Source organism: Thamnophis elegans, chromosome 1 (assembly GCF_009769535.1).
Source record: "Thamnophis elegans isolate rThaEle1 chromosome 1, rThaEle1.pri, whole genome shotgun sequence".
In the NCBI taxonomy this organism is placed as follows: domain Eukaryota; kingdom Metazoa; phylum Chordata; class Lepidosauria; order Squamata; family Colubridae; genus Thamnophis; species Thamnophis elegans.
The window spans coordinates 127,777,245-127,789,404 of NC_045541.1; positions in this window are offsets into that span (position 1 = coordinate 127,777,245).

A 12,160-nucleotide genomic window follows, 5' to 3' on the forward strand; every position below is an offset into this window, starting at 1 on the left:
TTTCACTGTTCCTTCAATTTGCTTGTTTATGTTTGTTGCTTTTAAACTAATAATGGAGAAAAGAAAAAACAAACAGAGCAAAACACGAAGATATATACATTATCAAAAATACATATCAAGTGTGTAAAATAAGTGGAAATGTATCAGAAAAAAATAAACAATGGAATATAATATGTTATGGGAAATGGTGCTGGTCCAAGCAGTGTTGTTAACAAATGTTGTAGCTGTAAATATTGTCATTGAGTTACATCTGATAGATTATATTTATAACTTAGCACAAATGACAAAATATTGTTTATATATAGCTTCTTCCCTATTATAATCTGGTAAGCATCTCTCCCTCTGTTAAATGTTAAACATAGTAGAACTCCAAAAATCAGATTTCTCCAGAACCAAGAACAACATTTTTTTTAAGATCAAAGGATTTGTTAGGAATGTGAGGAAAAATATTGTTTTAAAAGGTGCCAATCAGAGAAGGTAAAACTAACTCTGTGGTTTTATTTCCAATGATATTACAAAGGGGGGAAAACAAGGTGCAATCCTGATTTAACAGGACTGTATTACAATTTGTAATCACTGATTTAGAGAAACAAAAAGGAGTTAAATCAAGGTGGCAAATAACTCAAGGAAACACACGCACTTACTGTAACAGGCCTGAAAAGGAGATGCTACTTTGAAGGTCTGGGAAAGTGCTTGTATTCCTACCATACTAAGATGGACCCCCCTCATCCTAGACTAATAAGACTAGTACACCAATATACACAACAGAAAATCATGTCTGGAACCTCCAATGTACACTAATCTCAGATTAAGAGCTGACTAGTTATAATTATTATATAACATTATCCCTGATGGTGATTGCCTTTTTCTTGTTGCCTGGGATTACAGCTGACAGTTCATTTCACCTGCTTTTCCAAAGTTGCTTCAAGGCAGTGGGATTGTGTGTTGTACAAGGAGAATCCTCTTACATGGACGAGAAGGAGAGATTCTATATAAATGCTAAATAGAGCATTTCCTTACTTCCTGTACAGCTGAGATGGGACCCTTCTACCTCGGAACTATTCATTTCATAATTCCAGAGTCCCCTTAAAATCAAATCCTGAAATTTAGTGCTAAGTCACAGAAAAACATGCTTTCTCATAGTCATTTGTGGCTGAAAAAAACAGAAGAAATATACAACCTTCAGAAAAAGCGTAATTATTTCTTGTCTCAAATACACTTCCCAAAATACCTGTTCATTACATTACTGTAACCTTTAACTTGCAGGGGGAGGGGAATATATCCTCCAACTATCGAAAATCCCCCTCCCCAACCTTATTTTTTTTTCATAAAAATCTACAATTCTGAATTCAACAGAAGTCATTGGTAAAGAATGTGCTTCTAAACATAGTGCTAAAAGAATTCTGAGTAATGAAATAGCATTACTCCAAATTTTAAAAGGAAAATCAAACGCTGTTCATATAGTTGTTTTGGAAGTATGGTATGGGCTTAGTCCAAAACCCAATGAATATCAGCAGACAGTCACTATTTTTAAATCAAAAGTTCAATTTATAAAGAAATAGAGGCTGGGAAAGCATCTTATCTACCAAAAGAGAGAGAGGGAGAGGGGAAGAGTGTGTTGTGTGTGTGTGTGTGTGGGTGTGTGTGTTTGTGTGTGTGTGTGTGTGTGTGTGTGTGTGGAGAGAGAGAGAGAGAGAGAGAGGAGAGAGAGAGAGAGAGAGAACCAAATCTCCTGTCCCTTATCAATCTCTTGCAATTTGCCCTTGTGGTCAAAACTGCTCATTGGTGTAAAAGAGATGTGGTAATCTCTGACTGAGTTTACTACAGTGGAACTCCGTGGTAAATAACAAGCAGGCTTCAATCCCTCCAAGTAAGCCTGAGAGAAAACAAATCTGCCTGAAATATTTGCCTGAATCCCTGAGAGAACCTTGCCAGATAGTATAGTAATGCTGAACTGAAAGGGCAGCTGTCTGTTTCACTTCCCATCAAGCAGTAGACTGTGCTACTACATCTGGGCTATTAAAATCCAGATATCATCAGATGAAAGCCAGAGTTAGAGGGTGAAATATATTTTTATTGCAACCTGTAGTTGCATGGGTTTTTGCAGACCTGTTCACCCTAACGTATATAGTGATTTCAGGGCAAGATGAACAATCAAGATGGAGCACATAACAAGCAACTCCATTTATATTGTGCAACAACTGCAGCATCTATATTTTTCAACAGAAATATTCATCTTATTCCTTCTTTTACCCACTTTGACAATCGCAACCATCTGGGATGTGCTGAGACTGCTTCAGTCTTTTCTACTTGCGGATGAAATGATACACTAAAATAAACATTTCAGTGTGTGGATAGAGATATCACTATCAATTCAGGAAAAGATGGCTAGCAACCGAAGATGTTAAGATTTCTAAAGAGTATTTTTAACACTAAATTAAGGTGACTAACCCATCTCGCACCACTTGGTGGCAACACTTCCATATTTGATTTATTGAAGCTTGTCAGTATTGCTGCCGGTCTGATAATTGAAAAAAAGAAGTGAGGGACCAAGAATGAAGTGCTGTTCCACTAATTACAGCAGATATCAAAGATGTCAATCCCATCATGATGATTAGTCTTCCACTTAACCATCAGTCTTTCCCACACCCTTCAATTCACCAAGAGAAATAAATAATGTCTCATAACATTGTGCTGTCTGGAATATTTTAATAAGATGTTTTGCTTCCCACAGAAGCATCATTAAAAGGTTTGTTAAGTCATCATCACATCAGAAATAGGGACTTCAAATATTTTCAAGGCATTTAATTTCTTCTTTTTATGCTGCAGCCAAGGCAAGACGATTAATAAATTTTGGTGAGTCTAGTTTTTACTTTTGTTTTAATGCCTTAACTTCATACATAGTTTTTTTTGCAGCGCAATTGAGGAAGGACTGTTGTCTAACATTTTCATGTCATTTTCATTGTATAAGGTCTCACTTCCAGGCCTTGTAGGAAGAAAGGCATGTTAGTCGATGATAGTTAAAAATCAAAAGGAGACTGTCATTGCCTTTTCAGACTAGTAAATGCTATTAAAAGGCAAACATTTTTGTGAGTTTCAGTTTATTTCACCAGATGTATGGAGTGGCCAATGTGATGCAGGATTTAAATTGAGATATGGGAAAAAGAGGAAGACAAGAGGAGGTATACTGCACTTGTGCTGGCAGAGGAGGCCTTCTATGGGTCCTCTCATCCCAATTATTCCAACTGGTGAGGTCCAGGAGGAGGGCCTTCTCTGCTATTGTTCCTGTCTGCCCGCTGGAACATCTTGCCCCCCCGCTCCCCATGTGAGATTAGCCCCTACCCTCCTATTCTTTTGTAAGGGCCTGGCTCTGCCAACTGGCCTGGAGCACCAATGGGGGAACACCACAGTGGAGGTGGTTGATCAAATAACAACAGATCTCACCTCCCTGCATTTTGTCTCTGCCCTCCCCACATGTCCTTGGATTTTAATCTTTGGCTTTAATTTATTTATGTTTTAGTGTAGATGCATTTTTATGACTAAGCAGCCCAGAATTACCTTATGGTAAGATGGGCGGCCAAAATTTTTATAAATAAATAATAATAAATGCAGATACTGGTTACGTGAGAGACAGTTACAACTTATCAGACAACAACCACAATATGTTGAAAACCCATTGTGTTTATTGAGATCTTTTGAGATTGCCTGAAATCTTGTGATGTACGTGAGTTCAGCAATCTTTCATTTAAAGATGCTGTTAAAGTTTTGTTTTCCCTGGAGATTAATTTGAAACTTGCTGTAGAGTGTCCTGTGAGATTGAAATGCTTTGATAATACTTTGTACTTTGAGTCCTGATGTCAAATCTGTATCCTTTAATACTTGCACACAACATTTGTTCCCTTTGTCCTATGTGGAATACAGAAGGGCATTCCTGACAGATGATGATAGGCATTAAAATAGGGAAGAAGAATGGTGAAGCCACTTTTAATCTTATGTTTATACTTGTTGGGGCCTATAAGTTATTGATGCAAATGTGAGGGCAAAATAGAAATCTAGGCTCTTTGTATAGTTTGGTTCTCATTTCAATATCATTTATCTTGTTTATTGTTGCTTGTGAACATCTGCTTCAGGTTGTAGGGTTGTCTGTATGCAAATATGGATCTGCCACCCCAGGCCTGAGAAAGTACAATGTCTTTGTCCAGTATGGATTGTAGCTTATTGATGATGCGTTTGAGCTGAGGTATGAACAATGGGTAGCAACCATGGTCTTCTGTTATTCTTTTTGTGGTCATTCTTTTAAAAGATCCTATTATTTGTTTTATTTCACAGGATAGTTAAGTCTCTTGGATTGCTGTCTTAATTCCATGAGTTGAGCATCTCTGTCAAGTAAAAAATGTAGTTGGGACCTAAAACCTAGTTATCAGTAATAGATTTGGAGGTATGTTTTGGACAGAAGCTTTAATCATGTAGATATGCAAGGTGGTTTGTGAGTTTCCAGTGTAATGTAGGTTTATGTGTCCATTGTGTTGTTTCACTGTGACCTCTGTATATAGATCAAGTCTGAGATTGATGGTGTGATGGGAATTGATGAGGTCATGATAGAATTTGATGAGAGATTCTTTTCCACAGGACCAGGTGAAAAAAAGTGTCATCAGTGACACTTGGGGTTTCAGGAATAAGAGTTGAGAATGTCCTTTTCTGTGTCAACACATTATGAAGTCATGTATACTTGAGTCAATATACTTGTGTTGGTTACACAGAAATTTAAAAATTAATAACCATGTGACTTGGAATTCCTTTGGATTTTTTGTCACTTTACATGGAAATATAAATTGGATTGTTATATGTTAAAAAATGTCCTTACATTTTTTGAATCCTTCCTGTAACATAGAATTCATATCTCAAAATAGCCTTTTTATCAAAATGGAACAATGGCAACATTGTTGTATCAGTTCAAAATAACATATATCGAATGTCTATTTGCTTTTACATTCACATCATTACTGATCTTACTTTTAAAATCCTAAATGGTTTGGGGAAATAATCTGATATTTTCACCTATTTTAAATTTTATGGAATCTATAGTTTTGTTATTTATTTGTTTTGCTGTTTGCCATAATTGAAGATGACTGCAGAATTCTATCCATATCACATAAAACTACATTATTTGTAAAATTGTAAAAATGTTGCCATATTTATCATACATTTGAGTTCAGACAGCTAATACTGTATGTCTGATTAAAGTCTTTTCATATGAAATGCACAACTGTAGTTTTCCATTATAACTAGATAAAAGCTAACCTGTTATCCCAGTCATGAATTAAGATTAAAACATTCATTTGTTTTTATTTTAAATAAAAATCTCAATTTGAAAACAAATCAAGCTTTGGAACACAGTCATAATTTGTTCTCATTAATTGTACTTTCAACAAGCCTGCATTTCCTGGGTTCAGCAATTATAGGAAACTACAATTAATTTTAGATTGGAAATTTTTGATCCATTCATAGGTGGAAAACAAGGGAAGGGAGAAGTGTGTAATACTGAGATTTAAGATTATTTCATAGTGGAAACCACATATTACCATTTTATATGATTTGGGACTAAGAATCTAGCATGTTACTTGAAGATACACATAATGAAATCTATCAAGTACAAACCTGAATTTTAACATGACAGGAACAGAGGAGGCATCCTAGGCAGACATAAAGCACATTTTTCTCCACAATCCCACAACGATTCTCAAAGAAGGGGTTTTTTTTGTGGGGGGTATAACATGCCCATTCATATAAATGGGGAGGTTGAAAAGACTTGTAGAAAAAGGAGATATGGGGCGAAGGAAGAAAAGAAATGCTGAATAATCCCTCCCTTTTCACTTCTCTGCATCCTAAATCAGCTTCTTCTGATATTTTCCATCAAAGAAGTCTCTTGCAATTGTCTTCTTTGCACAAGCTTGTTCCCTACCCAGAGTAAGTTGGTGAATTCCTCTTTGTGGCTGGCAGCTTGGTAATTAAAGGAAATGCAGGCCAAGGGAAGGGGAAGTGTGGAGGGAGGAAAATGAGGAAGCCAGAAAACCATTTGTATTGACACTTGTTTTAAAACTAAGGACATAATTACCCTGTTGTGATCTGGTGCTGCAGAGAAAGCATCTTGTTGGGAACTAATTAAAGAATTATCCAATGTTTAGCTTCTCATAGATAAGAAGCAGAAGCTTTGAAGCAGAAGTGTTTGCAGTGAGCTTTTGAAAACTCTCTAAAGGATGGGCTTAAGTCAGTTAAGCTTTTTCTTTTGCCAATTAAACAGCTTTTGAACTTTTGTGTGTGTGTGGAGAAAGTATGATAGAAGCTGTCAGAGCTTCTGAAATGTGAGCAATTTATTTCTTAATCTCCAGGCGGTGACAAACCATAGCATAATGCTATTAGGGATGAAACTAATAGGCAAGTCAGGCAGGGCTATAGATGGGCCCTTTTGCCCTGCAAATGAGGGTAAAAGCAAGCCTTCTGACTCAGGATGTCCTTCCACTTTGGGCTTTCTAAATCCATGGGCTTAGGTGGCAGCCTGGGAATCAGTCTCTGAATAGGAAGGATTTCCTCCGCCAATAGGAAAACAAAGGACGGGAGACAAGCTTAGGCATTATTTCCTGCTGCACCGATAAGCCACAGTACTTGATTATTTGCAACAAGCTGGGGTCAGATATCCTGCAGGGTATGATAGAACCCAGAGATGTCTCCAGGATCAGAAGTTCATCTTTCTCACAGTGTGATAACGCTCAAAGGGCCCTTCCTTACTATCTTACTATGGCATATGTATCTCCTGGCTATATCATTATTCCACTATGCCTCCATGACATTGCCTTCATTTCATTCTCAGCCCACGTGTCATCTTAAATTGATCTGCAGCCTTTGTGTTTTCCCCATTAAGCAACAACAACAAGCAGATGTTTCAAGGAGATTCAAATCATAAAAACATAATCACTGCCCTGATGGAATCCTGCCCCATTTGGTCCAGGAGTTTGTTCTTGCAACAACTGACCAGTTGCATACGAAGCCCACTAGTCTCCTAGCGGATGGCCTTCAGAGGTCGCCACCTTACCATCAACACATTATTCCCATGGCCTCCACTAATTGATTCAATTTTTTTAAAGCCAGACAAGGTGGTAACTAGCTAGCCTCCACATCTAGAGATATCTGACAGAAGTGCAGCCCAGTGAATTATGGGAGGTGAGAAAATCACAAGTGTCATAGCCCTGTTGGATTTTGGTTTGGAGGAGGGGCAGGAACTGGGATCATCGGATAAGAATGACACATCTTCTCTGGAATGTCAGGAGTGTCCAGGGGCTGAGGGTCCACGACCCTCCAGCATTGAGGGAAAGGGTCAACCAGCTGGAGAGAGCTGCCTGCTTTCATGAATGCAGAGGATCGGCTGCAGATGGGCAGCAGCAATGAGAGATAACAGATCCACTCTGAGAAGGAATAGCTGCCTCCCCCACCTGATCTGTAGACAGAGAGAATGGAGTGGAGAGAAGCTCAGAGGAGGTCTACGAGGCTGCTTGTGAGGAGACTGCCCTGCCCCAATCACAAGGAACATCTGGTTGAGGGTAATTTAACCAGAAGCCAGGGGAGGGTGAGTTTGTAGGGAATAACCGTTTGTCTCGGCACTCTCCCCTGACTTTTGGAAACCTTCATTCATGGTCTTTGATTGTGCTTCACCCTTTGGATTTGCATACATAGCTCTGCGGACTCTGGATTGTGGCTTATGGACCTTGTTTTGCAAACTCTGCAGCTGGTTTGTGGGCTTAGACTTTCTTTCTATTTGGGGTTCTGGTGAGTAGTGGACCTAACTGAGGGACTGGGTTCCATTGACTGTGGGTGGTTATTTTGTGGGGAAAAGTGGAATGGAAGTTTACCAATAGCCCTGGAGGGCTGTCTGTCATGATTTAGCGGTGCAATAAAATATTTTATTGGTGCCTGCATCTGCCTATATGACCAGCCCTTGTTTCCAGCTGCAAATGAATATAGGCAGTCATGAATGCCTTTTCCTCCAGTCCTTGAATATTCTCTTCTGTTATTTTTTTGGATTATCACTGAGGGCATCTGTGGAGAAAAAAATATTTTCTGTTTATAAAATTAAGATTAACCATAGCAGTAATATTTAATTCTATCCCAAGACTTAAAAAAGTATTACAAGATTTGATGGGATAAAATTACAGCATTTTCAAAGTTAGCCATATAAACATGTTGAAATTAAGGAAGCTAAATGGGAACAACTTTCTCAGTGCCAGAAAAAATATGCTGAAGGATAATCCTAAGAAAGTAATTTTAGTATAGATATCAATGACGATGGAATAAAAACATGGCCGAGTATTTTAATTAGAATTCACAAAGAACAAAACATTAAAAGAACTCCCTTTGTGTTAACACTGAAAAGTGATCGCATAAATTACTAGCTGCCACTGTTTGCATCTTGCTTTTATGTGAATACTTTGCTATTGCTACCTCTAATTAGGATATAGAATGGCTGCTTGCTAGCTCTGAGTGAGCAGTATTGATGTAGCTTTTTGCCCTCATCTTGCTTTTATTTAAGTTTTTTTTTAGTGTCATTGAACCTTGTACAACTTGTCTTTTGTTGTGTGGGAAGAAAGGTAATAAAAAGGACTTCTGTTTATTTTTGTTTCTCAAGACAAAAATCAGGCTATGTTGAGATAATTTAAATAGGTCTAAATATCTGAAGGCACTATTTAAGGATTCAAGCATAGATATTCAACAAGTGTTAGTGATAGAAATATAGGTGAGGATAGAATTCATTTCAGGACCTGACTGAAATGTCAAGAGGACAAGTCTGCATTAAGCTTCTTCTATACTTGTACACCACAAATCCATAATGGGTTGCAATATGGACAATGAATATATTCCTTCAAAGCTTCCAAAGCAACACAGAAGATGATAGTGTTGGCCAGATAAGAAGTCATAATTGTTATAAAGAAAAAGTGGTGGCTGGCTGGTCAAACGTAGACCTCCTTTGGGTTCTCCATTTGCATCTTCAAATGTTCCTAGAGGCTACTCCTCGTTTACTCCCAAGCTTTCTTGGTAGTCTAACTCCTGGTTATAGATATTACTTCAAGTATATCTATACATAAATTAGGGGGAAACAGGGGGGCTCGAAATAAACAAAGTCATATCCACAACACCAACCATGTCTGATCCTCATCAGGGTTGCAATACAGCATTCAATATATTTCAACTATAGGCAGTGGATGGAGCTAACTCCCTACTTAACCTTGCTCATCCATGGGGAAAAAAGAATAAGAAATACATAAAACAAATTTAAAATAAAAAAATGAACAAAGCTGGTGTTTGCCCTAATTATTTGACTGCAAATCATTTATACAGGAAAATTCTGTATTATTGCTGCAATCTCTTCAGAAAGGGTTAGGGTTTGCTATTATTTTTGCCACTTTCAGTTCTTCTTCATTTCTGAAAATGTCTCAATCTTGGATCCTTTTATTATTCCTAGGCTGCGTGGTGGCTCATGGCAAACAGTGGCTTTTTCTTGCTTCTAGCAGTATGAAAGGATGGATATGTGGCAAGATATATATGATATGATATAGATGATGTTAACATAGAAATAGATGGAATGCAGATATAATGATGTGGATATGTTTTGCATAACTGGATTCAGAGCTGATTCTAAGTTTGAAAGGATAGTTCACTTTCTTGCCCAAATGCTGGTTACAACCACTTTCATTTCAGAAAAAGTGGAAAGTGATTTTACCAATGTAGCCCACAGGAGATCATTTTTTTTTTCTCTTGAGGGCCTCAGTTTTTTCAGGGTTAATTTGTTGAAGGCCTGAGGCAAAACTGGGGAAGGTTGCATCAAGAACCAGATACATCCTGAGCTCATATAGCCTGGATAGCGTTACCACATGCTTGGCAAAAGGACATGTCCTCATGTGCCCCTCAGGAAGGCATAGTCTTAAAGAAATATTGTCCCTTTTTGAGTACCTCTTTCTGAGCAGCAAACTAAAATTAATAAGTTCAGCTCTGTGACTTTAATTAGCTGATTGGTATCCTCCTCCCTGTGCCTGAAATTGACAAGACCTTAATCAGTCATACCTTAAAAGCTTTTGCTTCCAGCTCTAGCACATTCCTGAGATTTGGGGGGGGGCGGGCAGGGGACACACCAGTCTTTCTGATGCTGGAGACAGTAATTTCATATACATTTGGTCTAAATACTTTTTTGTAGTTTTACTGTAATTTTCGTCACAGATGCCAAGAAAGCTTAACAGTGTGTCCTCCCCCTACCCACCCATTTGTACTCCTTTCTGTGTCCTCCTTTACCTGTTCAGTATCTAGTAACTATAAACCTGGATCCTCAACGTAACACTGGTGGGTATCCATCTGCCTATAAATCTTCCCTCAGTATCTCCCAGATTGTCTGTATTATTGATTTAATGAAAATCTTGTTTTAATTTAGCAAAAGAAAAACAAAGAAAGAATGGTTTTAAGTATAATCCGTATTTCTAATAAAACTTTGGTCCAACATAGACCCTAAAAGTATTCTTAGGAAAATCAGTCTGGTGGCTGCAGTATGGTCTTTAATTGGGAACAGTGCCCACCCACTCAGAAGAAAGGCCAAAGAAGCTGGGATGATGAAGAGCAATGGGAAGTAAACTTGTTTGTTTTGTGAGGGTATTGTAATTGTCTCTCAGCCTACCAAAATTCAAACAGGTAACATTTTTCCTTTGTTTCCTTAACAACTTGGTTCCTTTTTAACTACTCCCCCTAAGCGATCTTTTAGACAAGATCCCTTCCTATCCTCTTGAACTTTAAGTATGGCAGTTTCAGCTTAGTCTCTCACTAGCCGAGGTGGTGCAGTGGGTAGAGTGCAGTACTGCAGGCCACTTCAGCTGACTGCTAGTTCAGCAGTTCAGCAGTTCAGCAGTTCAAATCTCACCGGCTCAGGGTTGACTCAGCCTTCCATCCTTCCGAGGTGGGTAAAATGAGGACCCAGATTGTGGGGGTGAAACCGCTTAGAGAGGGCTGAAAGCCCTATGAAGCGGTATATAAGTCTAACTGCTATAGCCACAAGTTTGAGGCTATACATTCTATCTCAATATAACACATTCCCCTTTTCTTTTTATGCTGTACATCTTTCTGACACTCTTCTTTCTCTCCTAAGCTTACATTGCCAGAGAAGGGAGAAAATATTCTCAGCAATCTAAATTGAGCATATGTGGATGTATTTGAAAATAAAGCAAAGACTGTATGAAATTAGGTGCTGGGCTTTGAGTGGCTTTATCTGGCATAGATGTATAAACCTCATCCCCGGTAAGTAAGGGATTTCTGTCCTAGCACAAACTCCCCTTCTTAGTCATATGTGTGGGTAGAACATCATGTAGAACAGGAGTGTCAAACTGGCATCATCATGGCATCGTCATGTGACATATTGTAATTCCCCCCCTTCGCTAAACAGGGTGTGGTTGTGGCCCGCATGTGATTCATGTGGCCCGCTGGCTGGGAGTTTGATACCCCTGATGTAGAACAATGTTTCTTTTTCATCATGTCACGTGAGTTTTGATGAGTGCCTTTCTCCCCTGGGTCCTGCACAGACTCCATAGGGTAAGCACTATGCCTCATTTTATTATTTATTTACTTATTTAGTTATTGTTTTTACAAATAACTTTACTATGTAGGAAGTTATCACCTAGCCCTCTCCCAGAAAAATGAAATATCTAGGAAATATTGAAAACGCAGAATATTTCTCTGGATGTGAAAAGAAAGAAACATGTTTTATAAGAAAGAATAGCTGCCTGTAGCTTCCTGCCCATCCCCACTTTGTCAATGGGCCATTAAGAAGGTCAAGCTAGTCCACTTTACATAATAAAGACTTCTCCACTTCAGCTTCAGGGGGATGGGATTAAAGCATGATAATATTGGCCCCAACTCACCACATGGCATCTGAGAACTCAAACAAACCTGGATTCAAAACACAGCCTAGAGAGTTGCCTCTGCATGGCCCCATGGGAGTCTGACAACCAATCAGAATACATTTCTTACACAGGAACAGGAAACAGAGAGGTGCGACTGAACAGGTTATAAAAAGCCTAGCAAGCCCCTCCCTCAGCCCTTCTCTTCTTCTCCACCCACATTGAAGCATGTGATC